Genomic DNA, 16,694 nt, shown 5'->3' with positions numbered 1-16,694 from the left:
ACAGTGTAATGCACTATATAGGAACTACGGAGCAATTTGGGACGCACAGAGAGTCCTGCCAGTCTTATACAATAGAAAGGGATGACTGAGTACTGGGCCCAGTTTTTCAAAGGTTTTTTAACCGGATAGGATTAAAACCATAGAAATAGAATGAATAGAAGTCAATGATTCGTCTGTTCTATTCATTATATTTTTTATTAATGATATTTCTATACACTAAACTGAAGAATCTCACAAAGTAGAACCACATGAGAGGTGCACCTTATAGGGTGAGGGAGTTGTGGTTAGGCAGCTGTGAAGATCAGGGATGTACTGGAGCGGGGGGTAAACGCCTGTAAGCACCGTTAACGCTTCTATTCATTTTGGGAATCTTTTATGCACCTATTCCCAGGACAAATTAGCATTTTCTGCATTAGTGTTTGTCACTCACAGGCTAGACTCTTCACCTTTTTACAACTACCTCCCTGGTAAACACATGTAAAACCACCTGGCCACACCCTCTTAACTTAATATCATTATAGACTCCCCCTTCAATTCTGAAATACACACCAACCAGATCATTCCATATTACCATGTTACAGGAGAAGAATGTCAAAGGAGAGAGACTTAAAGGAAGGCAGCTGACTGGCTTCATGCTGTGGGAGGGATGCTGTGCAGCCAGTCTGTAGTGGATAAGTTGTTGTGGTAACATGTTTTTGGCAGTTCAGAGTGAAATCAGGGGTATTTCCTTTGGGAGCTTGTTTATCTTATAAAAATCATACCTTTTTTGTTGTTGTTGAATTTCACCCCTTTTTCTCCCCAATCTCGTGGTATCCAATTGTTTTAGTGTTTTGTATAATCTCTACAACTGCGTCCTCCGATACACAACCCAACCAAGCCGCACTGCTTCTTAACACAGTGCGCATCCAACCCAGAAGCCAGCCGCACCAATGTGTCGGAGGAAACACCGTGCACCTGGCAACCTTGGTTAGCGCGCACTGCGTCCGGCCCACCACAGGAGTCGCTGGTGCGCGATGAGACAAGGATTCCCCTACCGGCCAAGCCCTCCCTAACCGGGACGACGCTAGGCCAATTGTGCGGACCGCAAGGACCTCAAAGTCCCGCTGAGACGTAGCTGCAGCCAGCGCCACGCCACGGTGTACCTGTAACTCCCACAATGCAGTGCAACCAGCAGCCTGTCCCGCAGGACCTCCTGGCTGGGGTATTCTGGGAGTTTCATCATGTTGATGCTGTGGGAGGAGCATCATGGTCAATGTAGTTTCTTGTGGTTCACTGCATATTGATGGCATGTCATTATGTCTCATATCCAGCTGCTGTAGTATACAGTACAGTGGTGATTTCTACCTGCCAAAGTATAGACCTACAGCGATGAGAACTACAGTACCTGTCCTTTCCATCCAACATGCAGAAACCCCTCCCTGTTTTCCCCTCTCCCCCTCTCCTATACCAGTGCACTAAAGCACACACACACACACACACACACACACACACACACACACACACACACACACACACGGAGACAGAGGAACCATACTGCCCTCTAGTGCTTTTTCTGTCAGCATGTTGCTCTCTCTAGTGGGTGACAGCGAGTGAGCGCATGTGTGTGAGCATATACGTGAGTGCGGCCCTCACCAGGTGCTGGAGGTAGGCAGTAGGTTTGAAGTGTATGTTACAGAGGCAATAGTGAACTTCTGTAAACCACTACCTCCCATCAGAAAGGCAAAGCCACCATGAGGTACCCTGGAACTAACAGGGACATGAGAAAGGAATTAGACAGGACAGGAGTGAGAGTAAGTAACGGATCATTGATCAGATCTTACAATGGCCTTATGTGAAAAACTCACCTGCCACACACGCACTGACTAATTAGAAATTCACCTGCCAGTGACAAACTGCAACAGTAGGACCCTCTCCTCTTGGGTAAGGCTTTCTACCACCTTCCAGAACCACTACAAGACAAGAGAATCCACATTACACCAAATGAAAACCACTGTGAGATAAGAGAATCTGACAAGAGAATCAACTTTAAACCACTAAGCCAGCCTGGGAGGAGATGTTAAGATCTCTGTAGGATCAGCCAAGCCTGTGGTACATCTCTCTAAATTGGAATTGTTCCAGTAAAAAGTGTCCTGCTCTCTGATGAGGTGGAGTTACATTAAAAAGAGTCCTGCCCGGTGAGAGCTAACTCACCTGGATGACAGGTTCCCACAGGTCATAGCCACTGGTGTATTCTGTGCCAGTCCATCGATCTCTGGCATCCCAGAAAGCAGCAGCAAGCAAGAGACAGAACAGGACAAGACAAGACAAGACCAGACAAGACCAGACAAGACCAGACAAGACAAGAGGTTAAATGGAGTAGTAGTCAGGACACATGTACAGTTGAAGTCGGAAGTTTACATACACTTAGGTTTGAGTCATTAAAACTTGTTTTTCAACCACTCCACAAATTTCTTGTTAACAAACTATAGTTTTGGCAAGTCGGTAAGGATATCTACTTTGTGCATGACACAAGTAATTTTTCCAAGAATTGTTTACAGATGAATTTTAAGTGAAATAATCTACTGTATCACAATGGCAGTGGGTCAGAAGTTTGCATACACTAAGTTGACTGTGCCTTTAAAGAGCTTGGAAAATTCCAGAAGATGATGTCATGGCTTTAGAAGCATCAAACTTCTCGAATTACATAATTTGAGTCAATTGGAGGTGTACCTGTGGATGTATTTCAAGACCTAACTTCAAACTCAGTGCTCTTTTTCTTGACATCATGGAAAGAAAAAAAAAATCAGCCAAGACCTCAGAAAAAGAAATGTACACCTCCACAAGTTTGGTTCATTCTTGGGAGCAATTTCCAAGTGCCTAAAGGTACCACGTTCATCTGTACAAACAATAGTACGCGTTTTGTCTCCAAGAGACTTACTTTGGTGTGAAATGTGCAAATCAATACCAGAACAACATCAAATAACCTTGTGAAGATGCTGGAGGAAACAGGTACAAACGTATCTATATCCACAGCAAAACAAGTCCTATGTCGACATGACCTGAAAAGCCACTCAGCAAGGAAGAAGCCACTGCTCCAAAACCGCCATAAAAAAGATAAACTACGGTTTGCAACTGCACATGGGGGCAAAGATCGTACTTTTTGGAGAAATGTCCTCTGCTCTGATGAAACAAAAAATGGAACTGTTTGGCCATAATGACCATCGTTCTGTTTGGAGGAAAAGGGGAGGCTTGCAAGCCGAAGAACACCATCCCAACCATGAAGCACGGGGGTGGCAGCATCATGTTGTGGGGGTGCTTTGCTGCAGGAGGGACTGGTGCACTTCACAAAATAAATGGGATCATGAGGAAGGAAGATTATGTGGAAATATTGAAGCAAATTTTCAAGAAATCAGTCAGGAAGTTAAAGCATGTGCGAGCAAGGAGGCCTACAAACCTGACTGTGTTACACCAGCTCTGTCAGAGGAGGAATGGGCCAAAATACACCCGAACATATTGTGGGAAGCATGTGGAAGGCTACACAAAATGCTTGACCCATGTTAAACAATTTAAAGGCGATGTTACCATATACTAATTGAGTGTATGTAAACTTCTGACCCACTGGGAATGTGATGAAAGAAATAAAACTTGAAATAAATCATTCTCTCTACTATTAATCTGACATTTCACATTATTAAAATAAAGTGGTGATCCTAACTGACCTAAGACAGGGAATTTTTACTATTAAATGTCAGGAATTGTGAAAAACTGAGTTGAAATGTAGTTGGCTAAGGTGTCTGTAAACTTCAGACTTCAACTGTATCATCTACAACAGACTTATAAAACATAACTTAATGCTTCTTCTGTTCAAAATCATGTTGACAAAGACACAAGGGTGTTTTTCTAACGCAACTGAACACAGGTGGTCCAGTGGTAAACAGAGCTAAACTCTCCTCCCCACTGAGTCTGAGTGTTGTCAGCAGGCGAGCTGTGACCGTGTGACCGCACACACATGTCCAATAACACGCGGCAGGCCAGATAATCGCCATGGTACCCTATCGATCCAGGGACTAGTGAGGACATGGATTTTGCCGACACACACAGAAACAAATCTGATCTGAGCTGGGCGACGGCAAGAGGCCTCAAGGTGACCCCAACATCCCATTGACACCCCTGAGCCAGACAAGGCCAATCAATCCCTGCATCAGACATCAGATCCCGCTAGGCAAGCAAGCGAGAGCAGAGAGCAGAGAAGGAGAATAAAAGATAATGGGTAAGAGGGGTGAGAGCAGAGAAAGAGGTGAGGGGAAGAGAGTTGAGGACAGTAGACAGGAGAAGAGAGGAAAAGAGAGAGAGGAGAGATAAAGGAGAAGGGAGTTGAACACAGGCAAAAGGAGAATACAGGGAGCGCAGTCTACATCACAACTTTCTTCTGTTTGACCTGTCAATCATCTGCTATTCTCACCTAGTTGATTTTGAGAGCAACAAAACAAATGCTAGGAATTAGGAGTTTCAGATCCTCATTCTGTGATCGGCTGGCTCACCTTGTTGTCCTGGGTGACAATGATGCTAGTCCCGCCAGGTTTGAGTGGCACCTCCTCCATGGCGCCGAACAAGTCTGTTTCCACAGAGCAGGTTAGGTCCAGTCCCAGGTCGCTGATGTCGTTGTCCAAGGATCCACTGCAGATTCTTGGCATACTCTGGATCGATGGACACATCCTGGTAGTTCACTGGGATGCCTGGACACACAGACGGCACCCATACCATTACAACTCTGTAGCATCACTGTAATATCCCTGTAAAAACACTAACAACTGTATTATAACCCAGTTACAAACGTAACAACCTGCTCAAGCAGAGGATACACCCTGGTAGTTCACTGGGATTCCTGTACGCACATTACATCATGTTAACAACCCACTGTAGAATGTGGGTGTGTGTTACCGGGTATGTGTTTGTAGAAGGAGCGGGTGAAGTAGATGTTGACCAGCTGACGGTGGTAAAGAGCCAACCCCAGGATCTGATCGGCAAACCGGAAGTAGTTCAGATGATCAGGGTTCACTGACGAGTTACAGGCACCACGTTCCAGCCCAACAGTGACACACACACACACACACACACACACACACAAAAACATCATCTCATCAGCCAATCGAAAGGTGTCTCACCATCCGCTGACTGGGTGAAGAGGCCATAGTCTGCATTGATGATCTCATTGGACAGGACGTCAAACCACTCCCTCACCACACCCTGGCCCTGGACACAAAGGTCACAGGTCAACTAAAGGTCTACTGATAAATGAGCATGGGCTGAAATGGGACCCTGTTTCCTGTATACTCCACTAATGAAGTGTTGCTAGGACGAAGCACGGGAATTTGAGATGGTACCCTATTCTCTTTGCATTTTGGGAACTATTCCATTGTTTCCATTGCCCTAGGCAAGTTCAATCAAGAGTTTCTAAACTAAAGTATTTTAAAAGAAAATCAATACTATTTGAACCTAGGTCACCCACCATTCCTTCCTCTCCATGGAATCGTACGGCGATGCCCTGTTTGAACTCCTCATTGGTCGATTTGGAGAACATTGCACGGCTACTGCTGAATATGGACTCTGAGAGAAAAGAGAAACATTGAGAAAGAGACACAAACTGATACATTGCTGGGTGGAGTGTAAGACATTTGCGGATGTAGTATGGTCAGTCTGGATTAGCAGGATGTCGTTCTCGTTGACAGGTTGATGGACCATGTCTGCGTCTGGCTGTCCTACCAATAGGTGCTCATAGAACCACTCACAGCGCTCCTTGAAGGGCTGCGAAGGGAACAAACAATAACACTTCACTTACAGCCTGCAGGTATAGTGCATTATGATGCAGATATAATGTATTACAAGACTTCAAAGGCCTTATTATGTCTTATAATTATCCTAACTAAATACCAGCCACAGCACTTCCCCAAACTCATTATCTCTCTCTACACTTTCAAATCTACGACGGTGTCTAAACCAATGGTTCAAAAGCCTCAAGTGTTGAAATACAGTGTCTAAAGAATGCAGAGGGGGAAGAATGGCATTTATATTTGCATAATGTTTGAATGTCTTTGTTCTCTATGAGAGATGAGCTGGGGAGAGAGAGCGCAAGAGAGAGATAGAAATGAGAGAGAGATTTTCCCCTGGGGCTCCTGTGCATACTGAGAGGGAGATGTGGAGATGGAATAGTCTTCTTCAGGTTAAAATCTGTAATTAAAACGAGGGGCTCTTGTTCCCAGGTGGGATATAATCCAGAGGTGACGAGGCTTGGCACGCAGTCCGCCGCTCAAATATGAATAGTGAGGAGTGAGAGAGGAGCACGACACACAACTTAGAACAGGCACTTAAAATTTATCAAGCTGTATAAAAGGAACTTACGACAAGTGTTATCGCCATGGCAATAACGTTGTTAAATGATCCTGCCTGGAAGACACGGGTGTTTCAAAGTCACTCGCAACATAGTCCCCTGAGGGAGAACTACAGAGGGACATAAAGAGAGGGAGAGAGAGGGGAATATATAGAAAGAGATAGAGAAAGGGGGGGAGAGAAAGCTACTGTCATAGCATGCAAATAAGAGGCCATGGGAACGTTGTCTTGGCCCTTGTATGTCCTAGCTACAGCAGATACACAACCAGGAAGTTGACTGATAGACCAGCCAATCACAGGTCTTACCTGGCCTTTGATTATGTGCATGAAGCGGGACATTAGCTCCGGACATTCCAACAGGATGTGGAAAAGATGATCTTTGGATTCCTGAGAGCGAGAGCGATAGAGGGATGGAGAAAGAGAGAGGAGAGAGAGAAATGGAGAGAGCGAGAGAAATGGAGAGAGAAAAACGCCAGCTTAAGTTAGAGAGATTGATAAGAAGTGTCTGGGTAAGATCCTGTCAAAGGACTCAACTGGTTATGAAACATTTGAGAACCTCGTCATGCTTGCAGACAAACTCTATAAAGCGACGAGACGTCATTCTGGATGAGGAAAGACATGGAAACACAGAGGGAGCAAGATAAAGAGGGAGGAGGGAGACAAAAAGAGAAGATGAAGCAAGATAATAAGATGAACACACTCACTACATAACCAGGAGCTGTGTTTCAGAAGAACACAACACAGAGATAAGTCGTGCAGCATCTGTCTATTATAATGAGTGGATCTGATCCCTCTCCAAAACACAATAACCTGCATTATTGAAACAGTGTTTCCCTGACAGGGGAACAGCCAGCTATCAGCTAATGAAGAGCAGGCCTGGGAAGGAGAAACACAAAGACAAACACAGCCATCTTCTTCTACTACAGCAGCATAGGGCCAATAACAGTGGATCCTATTCAGCGTTCAATTAGGCGGAGTTTAATGATCTAATTAAAATGTAATTATCTAGCTAGGGGGCCAGGAAAGGTGTGTGTGTGTGTGGAGAGGAGACATTAAAGCTACATTATTTCCCAGGCCTACTCACACAGAGGAGATCTGAAGGAGGAAGTTACAAAGTATCTCTGTGAAACTAGGAGATTATGAGAGGAACACTGACTGTCATTTGAGGCCAATATAGATCTGTAAAATCAGGTGTGTGCACTTGAGTGCAATCAAGAGACAGACCAAAGTGAAAACCAGCAGATACTTAGGACTCCCAAGAACTGGAGTTGCCCATCCCTGGGTTAGAGGTCAGAGGTCATTCTTACCCCTGTGGAATTTGACAGGAAGAGCACATGTAGAAGGCCTGGATCACCGCGCTGAGCCGCTCGGCCGTCATAGAGATGAAATCCTCTCCGTCCGTGTATACCTCCAGTGTTTCCATATCAACCTCTGGGTCCAGCAAAGGGGGTAGGGGCATGGAGGGTGGCAGCAACGGTGCAGACGGCAAGGGGGAGGCGGAGGCGACATCGTCAAGTTGTTTGAGGAGAAGAGAGGCGATCTCGCTCCGAGGATGAGGAGTTGGAAGGGCCCTTCTCTTCTCCAGCTCTGTGGAGATCAACACCAACCACTCATCTAGAGAGTGCCACAGCAACTCCAACGGGCTGGAGGAAATCGGAGAGAGAGAGGAAAGGGGGAGGCAAGGAAAGAGACTGAGTGACTGAAGGAGAGGGAGCAAGTGAAGGGGAGAGAGGAGAGAGAGAGGGAAAAGAAAGAGTAATAGAGCGAGCGAGAGACAAACCGATGGTAAAAGAGAGAGAGAAATTAGGGAGAGAAAGAGAAAGAAAGAGAGGGGTAGATGCTGACAAACAAAAACACACACACACACACTCAAAGTCATGCACCAGGACAAGTCATGGATCAGGGGATCAATAGATGGTGAACAATCTCTCAATGCCCTCTTCTGATTCACAGCATGTACTACATCTCTGTGTGTATCTGAATTCAGGTTCAGTACTAACCCCATACTGACCTTAAAGACCTGGCTGCGCTGCGTCTTGTTCCCATTGTATCCCATGTCATTCCCGTTGTTGGGAGAGGAAGGGCCCAGGCCGAAGACATGGCAGAAGATCCGGATGATTCTCAGCAGACTCTTCATCTGAGCCTCGTAGCTACTGGAGAGGAGACTGACGGTGAGTACGAAAGAGAAGAAACATTTACCCCTAAATGACTAGCTTTAAGGTAGCGGTGTTGCTATTACACACTTATTGCGTTGTAATGCCTGAATAAACTTCATTCAGAGAAATTAGTTAGAAACTAAAATAAAGTGCACTTTCATATGCATTTGCCTCAGGTGTGGCTGGGAGCCTAGTCTAGCAGAGGGTTTATTACCTGAGGAGTTTGTGTCCATTAGTAATGGCCACCTAGACTGGTCAGGATTATCTGGTAGTGACTGTCACACTGCTGGGAGACACGCTCTAGAATCTGCCTGAGCTCTCATATATACAGTGGGGCAAAAAAGTATTTAGTCAGCCACCAATTGTGCAAGTTCTCCCACTTAAAAAGATGAGAGGCCTGTAATGTTCATCATAGGTACACTTCAACTATGGCAGACAAAATGAGGGACAAAAATCCAGAAAATCACATTGTAGGATTTTTAATGAATTTATTTGCAAATTATGGTGGAAAATAAGTATTTGGTCACCTACAAACAAGCAAGATTTCTGGCTCTCACAGACCTGTAACTTCTTCTTTAAGAGGCTCCTCTGTCCTCCACTCGTTACCTGTATTAATGGCATCTGTTTGAACTTGTTATCAGTATAAAATACACCTGTCCACAACCTCAAACAGTCACACTCCAAACTCCACTATGGCCAAGACCAAAGAGCTGTCAAAGGACACCAGAAACAAAATTGTAGACCTGCACCAGGCTGGGAAGACTGAATCTGCAATAGGTAAGCAGCTTGGTTTGAAGAAATCAACTGTGGGAGCAATTATTAGCAAATGGAAGACATACAAGACCACTGATAATCTCCCTCGATCTGGAACTCCACGCAAGATCTCACCCCGTGGGGGCAAAATGATCACAGGAACGGTGAGCTAAAATCCCAGAACCACACGGGGGGACCTAGTGAATGACCTGCAGAGAGCTGGGACCAAAGTAACAAAGCCTACCATCAGCAAGGGCATTGAAGATGAAACGTGGCTGGGTCTTTCAGCATGACAATGATCCCAAACACACCGCCCGGGCAACGAAGGAGTGGCTTCGTAAGAAGCATTTCAAGGTCCTGGAGTGGCCTCGCCTGTCTCCAGATCTCAACCCCATAGAAAATCTTTGGAGGGAGTTGAAAGTCCGTGTTGCCCAGCAACAGCCCGAAAACATCACTGCTCTAGAGAAGATCTGCATGGAGGAATGGGCCAAAATACCAGCAACAGTGTGTGAAAACCTTGTGAAGACTTACAGAAAACGTTTGACCTCTGTCATTGCAAACAAAGGGTATATAACAAAGTATTGAGATTAACTTTTGTTATTGACCAAATACTTATTTTCCACCATAATTTGCAAATAAATTCATTAAAAGTCCTACAATGTGATTTTCTGGATTTTTTTTTCTCATTTTGTCTGTCATAGTTGAAGTGTACCTATGATGAAAATCACAGGTCTCTCTCATCTTTTTAAGTGGGAGAACTTGCACAATTGGTGGCTGACTAAATACTTTTATGCCCCACTGTGTGTGTGTGTATATATATATATATATATATATAGCTCAAAAGAATAAAGGGAACACTAAAATAACACATCCTAGATCTGAATGAATGAAATATTCTTATTAAATACTTTTTTCTTTACATAGTTGAATGTGCTTACAACAAAATCACAAAACAATTATCAATGGAAATCAAATTTATCAACCCATGGAGGTCTGGATTTGGAGTCACACTCAAAATTAAAGTGGAAAACCACACTACAGGCTGATCCAACTTTGATGTAATGTCCTTAAAACAAGTCAAAATGAGGCTCAGTGGTGTGTGTGGCCTCCATGTGCCTGTATGACCTCCCTACAATGCCTGGGCATACTCCTGATGAGGTGGCGGATGGTCTCCTGAGGGATCTCCTTCCAGACCTGGGCTAAAGCATCCGCCAACTCCTGGACAGTCTGTGGTGCAATGTGGTGTTGGTAGATGGAGCGAGACATGATGTCCCAGATGTGCTCAATTGGATTCAGGTCTGGGGAACGGGCGGGCCAGTCCATAGCATCAATGCCTTCCTCTTGCAGGAACTGCTGACACACTCCAGCCACATGAGGTTTAGCATTGTCTTGCATTAGGAGGAACCCAGGGCCAACCGCACCAGCATATGGTCTCACAAGGGGTCTGAGGATCTCATCTCGGTACCTAATGGCAGTCAGGCTACCTCTGGCGAGCACATGGAGGGCTGTGCGGCCCCCCAAAGAAATGCCACCCCACACCATGACTGACCCACCGCCAAACCGGTCATGCTGGAGAATGTTGCAGGCAGCAGAACGTTCTCCACGGCGTCTCCAGACTCTGTCACGTCTGTCACGTGCTCAGTGTGAACCTGCTTTAATCTGTGAAGAGCACAGGGCGCCAGTGGCAAATTTGCCAATCTTGGTGTTCTCTGGCAAATGCCAAACGTCCTGCACGGTGTTGGGCTGTAAGCACAATCCCCACCTGTGGACGCCGGGCCCTCATACCACCCTCATGGAGTCTGTTTCTGACCGTTTGAGCAGACACATGCACATTTGTGGCCTGCTGGAGGTCATTTTGCAGGGCTCTGGCAGTGCTCCTCTTTGCACAAAGGCGGAGGTAGCGGTCCTGCTGCTGGGTTGTTGCCCTCCTACGGCCTCCTCCACGTCTCCTGATGTACTGGCCTGTCTCCTGGTAGCGTCTCCATGGTCTGGACATTACGCTGACAGACACAGCAAACCTTCTTGCCACAGCTCGCATTGATGTGCCATCCTGGATGAGCTGCACTACCTGAGCCACTTGTGTGGGTTGAAGACTCCATCTCATGCTACCACTAGAGTGAAAGCGCACCGCGAGCATTCAAAAGTGACCAAAACATCAGCCAGGAAGCATAGGAAATGAGAAATGGTCTGTGGTCCCCACCTGCAGAACCACTCCTTTATTTGGGGTGTCTTGCTAATTGCCTATAATTTCCACCTGTTTCATATTCCATTTGCACAACAGCATGTGAAATTTATTGTCAATCAGTGTTGCTTCCTAAGTGGACAGTTTGATTTCACAGAAGTGTGATTGACTTGGAGTTACATTGTGTTGTTTAAGTGTTCCCTTTATTTTTTTGAGCAGTATATATATATATATATATATATATATATACACACAGTTGAAGTCGGATGTTTACATGATTGGAGTCATTAAAACTTGTTTTTCAACCACTCCACACTTTTCTTGTTAACAAACTATAGTTTTGGCAAGTTGGTTAGGACATCTACTTTGTGCATGACACAAGTAATTTTTCCAAAAATTGTTTACAGATTATTTCACTTATAATTCACTGTATCACAATTCCAGTGGGTCAGAGGTTTACATACACTAAGTTGACTGTGCCTTTAAACAGCTTGGAAAATTCCAGAAAATGATGTCATGGCTTTAGAGGCTTCTGATATGCTACTTTACATAATTTGAGTCAATTGGAGGTGTACCTGTGGATGTATTTCAATACCTACCTTCAAACTCAGTGCCTCTTTGCTTGACATCATGGAAAAATCAAAAGAAATCCGCCAAAACAAATTGTAGACCTCCACAAGTCTGGTTCATCCTTGGGAGCAATTTCTAAGTGCTTTCTAATTTCTGTCTCCTAGAGATGAATGTACTTTGGTGCAAAAAGTGCAAATCAGTCCCAGAACAACAGCAAAGGACCATGTGAAGATGCTGGAGAAAACAGGTACAAAAGTATCTGTATGCAACTGCACATGGGGACAAAGATCATACTTTGCAAGCCGAAGAACACCATCCCAACCGTGAAGCACGGAGGTGGCAGCATCATGTTGTGGGGGTGCTTTGCTGCAGGAGGAACTGATGCCCTTCACAAAATAGATCATCATGAGAAAGGAACATTATGTGGATATATTGAAGCAACATCTCAAGACATCAGTCAGGAATTTAAAGCTTGGTTGCAAATGGGTCTTCCAAATGGACAATGACCCCAAGCATACTTCCAAAGTTGTGGCAAAATGGCTTAAGGACAACAAAGTCAAGGTATTGGAGTGGATATCATAAAGCCCTGATCTCAATCATATAGAAAATTTGTGGGCAGAACTGAAGAAGCGTGTGTGAGCAAGGAGGCCTACAAACCTGACTCAGTTACACCAGCTCTGTCAGGAGGAATGGGCCAAAATTCACCCAACTTATTGTGGGAAGCTTGTGAAAGGCTACATGAAACGTTTGACCCAAGTTAAACAATTTAAAGGCAATGCTACTAAATACTCATTGAGTGTTTGTAAACTTCTGACCCACTGAGAATGTGATTAAAGAAATAAAAGCTGAAATAAATCATTCTCTCTACTATTATTCTGACATTTCACATTCTTAAAATAAAGTGGTGATCCTAACTGACCTAAGACACTGAATTTTTTACTAGTATTAAAACAATATAACAAGGTAGTGTTGGTTAAGGTTTAAACTCTATATAACAATACATAATGACATTTCAGAAGACAAGGGTTAACGCTAAGAGGGGGTGGTCAATAGTTGGCTGAAGTCAGGGTTGGAGACCTGAGAAGGGCTTGTACCAAATCAAGATGTTCAGTGTATTATTTCATTCACTAGACAGGTACATTAGCTGGTGAACCAGGCACCAAATTTCGACTGATATACATGCAGTCAGTTGACAGTAAAACAACATTTCATTTATCCACAGTTCATTACAGATTAATTGTTCTAATCACAGTGCTTTTCAGATTGAGCCTCCTTAATGGGAACTGACTAATGTACAAGTGAAACATAATCAAAACAAAAGATCAGAGGATTATACAATCACTGCAGTCTCCAACCCTGCTCATCCTCTGTGTATCTCTCTGCATGTGTGTTTGTGTGTCTCTGTATGTGTGTGTGTCTCTGCATGTGTGTGTCTCTGCATGTGTGTGTGTCTCTGCATGTGTGTGTGTCTCTGCATGTGTGTGTGTCTCTGCATGTGTGTGTGTCTCTGCATGTGTGTGTGTCTCTGCATGTGTGTGTGTCTCTGCATGTGTGTGCGCCCCTGTGTTTGAGTGTGGAGCTTAATACATAGCACTCAAAGGAAGGCTGGGGTGTCACTGTCATGTCCTGAATGAATAGGAACCTCATCATTCTCCGTCTCTCTGAAGCTGAGGGATGAGTTTCCTCGTGCCTATTCTTATCATCTGAATGAGACAGGCTGCATAGAGACCATCAGAGGACTGACAGGGATAGGAGTGTGCTACTGAAGTTTGGGACATATCTCTGAACAGCTGTCTGGCTGTGATCCTTGTTATTTGGTCTCTTCATATTCCATCACCCAGCTTCCTCCTCCTCCTCTTCCCATTAATAGCCTTGTACAATGCAGTGAAATATATGTTTACAGCCACACTGAATCAAAACAACACCTTTGCATTTCAATTGACGAACCAATGTGTGACAAAGAATAGTTCATACTACATCTACAATTCTAAGTGGACAATAGGAAGAAGGATGAGAGGAAGTATTGCATCATCATTCCTGTACTAGTGTACGTAGTGACCTGCAGGCGAAGTAGAGGGGTGCGGCCCCAGAGCAGTTAGGTCTGTTGATGTCCGCTCCACTGTCCAGCAGGCACTGCACCGTCTGATGATGTCATCGACCACACACAGGCAAATGAGGAAGAGGGAGAGTGAGAAGAGAAACAAACCCATCAACACTACTGTCTGATATTCATCATGTTATTCACCATGGAACTTATCATGAAGTTATGATTAATAAACTTTGAAACTTGATTATATAATAACACTGGCAAAGGTTCCAAATGAACACAATCCTTTTACGACAGGATACATGAAGGGCGGTCTGTCCCATGGCATCCTCTACATCCACGTTAGTCACATGCTGCACCAGGTCATGAAGCAGCTCAGTCCGCCCGTTCAGTCAACCAGTGGATCTAGAGAGGAGGAAGAGGATGAGGAAGAGGGATGTAGTAAAGCATAAACATAAGTAAACTGTATACACGCATTTTTATTGTGTTAACGGCATTTACTGAACGCAGTCTTGACCTGCGTTCACCATTTTTAATATAACTCCATCCCTGAGATATGACAGAATTTAACAGCAGTACTGGTCTGTCTATACATATGACTTCACAGTGATACTCACAGCTGTTAGTCCCTCATTGTTGCAAATGTTCACGTCTGCATTGTATTCTAGTAGTCTTCCCATGCACTTTTTCTGTCTATAGGGAGGAAAGATGAGGAGGGGGATTCATTAAGTATCAGATATAATACGGTAAACATTATCACTATCATCACTAAACCATGTTCACTGGGCTGGCAGGGATCTGTGATTGCAATGTAAAGGTGTATTCTGCCTCCCTACCAAAGGGGGCAGCAGAGTACTATCAGGAACATGCAGTAATGTCTATGTCCAGTATCCTACCGGTTGCTGGCAGACAGGTGCAGATGTCCTGGTAGTTAGGGTTCGCTCCTCTCTTTAGCAGTAGGACCAGGCACTCCACTGATCCACAGCTACAACACAATAACCAACAAGTTCACAAGCACTGCAATACACAAATAGATGTAGCGTACACACCGAAAGACACACAACCACACAGAAAGACACACACCCACAGAGACCCACCAAGACACACAGAGACCCACAGAGACACATCACACCAGATACCGAGTTTCATCAGAGACACCACTGTGATAAAAATAGATGCTGGAGAGATTATGCTGTCTGGTTGGTTTCTAACAAAACAATGGAACAATTAGGACAATCAGTGATAAAAAATTAAACATTCCTTACTTGGTAGCAATGTGAAGTAGACTTCTCTTGACTCGTCCGAAAGTGTAGTTCACATCAAACTTGGAGTTGAGGAGTAATTCAGAAACCGACGTTCAAGTAAAAGACAGACATGTCAGATAATTATCTACAGGGAACCAATGTTGACAACTTCCTCACACACACACACACACACGCACACGCACACGCACACGCTGGTCAGCCATAACCATTGGCATTAGTGTGTAGACTGCGGTTTCATTGTCTGTGAGGGGAGCAACAGGGAGAGGGTGTGTCATTGATAATTGTGGAATTAAAGAAGATCTTCCTCTGCTAAAATCAGTACTCTTAGAGCGCTCTATGTAGAAGCTACTGACTCATACTTAGGGCCATCATAACTACTGATGTACAACCACTATCAGTGACAAAGTATGTATCAGTTGGTCTCACTAGATTATATCATATTATTACATGGTTAGCATAATACCCTATCCAGCATACAGCCTGTAGACAGGGAAATGTCTAGTGCCCTGAAGGGTTGCTGGCTTCCGCCTTGTTGACCAACTGTAAAATGATACTGTAATTCCAACATTTAATGACTATATGTATTAGCATTAATATACAGTATGCTATAGATATAGCTAAAGCCTCCTATTATGCTCTGTCGATTATTTGTGTCCTTTGGTCGATAGGCTATACCTTCCGGGAGATCGACGGTCCTGGCGCGACGCAGAAAGCGGGTCAGCCTGTTCATCTGTACGTTTAGTCGCCCGTTCCATCATAGGTGTACCAACAACCGGGAACAAAACCGAGGGTACAAAGCCTCGAGCAAGATTATTTTGCCGCTAAAAGGGTGCTTCTGGCTTCGATGTAATGCATCGAGCCGCCGAGAAATGTACATTAGGCTGCCCCTTTTTCTATCTCTACCCTCTTCATTCGTGAACATTGCATGTGTCAAGTATCATTCTTCCTGTTTTCATTACGTCCGATGGCAATGCGGTCTGGGTACTGTAGTTTTCGGTGTTCAATATGTGTAGTTCATAGTATTGTATGACGGTTCATTGATTGATTGATTCATCATCAAATGTGTATATCTCTTTATTGCTTAGTGAACTATGCTGTTAAAATGTTTTTTTGTTGTTGTCAGAATGTGTATTGTGTTTCAACCATAGAGAACTGACTAATGTGTAAAAAATCTAATTTGACAAAAAAGGCAAATAATTCATGTGTATAAGATATGATTCTTGTAATGTTCTTAATTGTTCGTTTTTTTTATTTCATTAATTGGTATTGAATGGATGCAATGACACCTCTGCGTCACGCTACTTATGGTCATGTTCTCTTAAATTGTTTTGACTTGGATAAAACTTTCAGGTTTG

At 44.2% G+C, this 16,694-nt stretch overlaps 1 pseudogene; it reads right to left on the bottom strand.

Annotated features, from left to right (window-relative positions):
* Window positions 1-206: 206 nt before the first annotated feature.
* LOC135523031 (E3 ubiquitin-protein ligase HACE1-like) lies at window positions 207-16,094 on the bottom strand (annotated as a pseudogene).
* Window positions 16,095-16,694: the final 600 nt, after the last annotated feature.

The sequence above is a fragment of the Oncorhynchus masou genome, chromosome 30 (assembly GCF_036934945.1).
Source record: "Oncorhynchus masou masou isolate Uvic2021 chromosome 30, UVic_Omas_1.1, whole genome shotgun sequence".
Taxonomy (NCBI): domain Eukaryota; kingdom Metazoa; phylum Chordata; class Actinopteri; order Salmoniformes; family Salmonidae; genus Oncorhynchus; species Oncorhynchus masou.
This window is presented reverse-complemented; position numbering and strand designations above follow the sequence as displayed.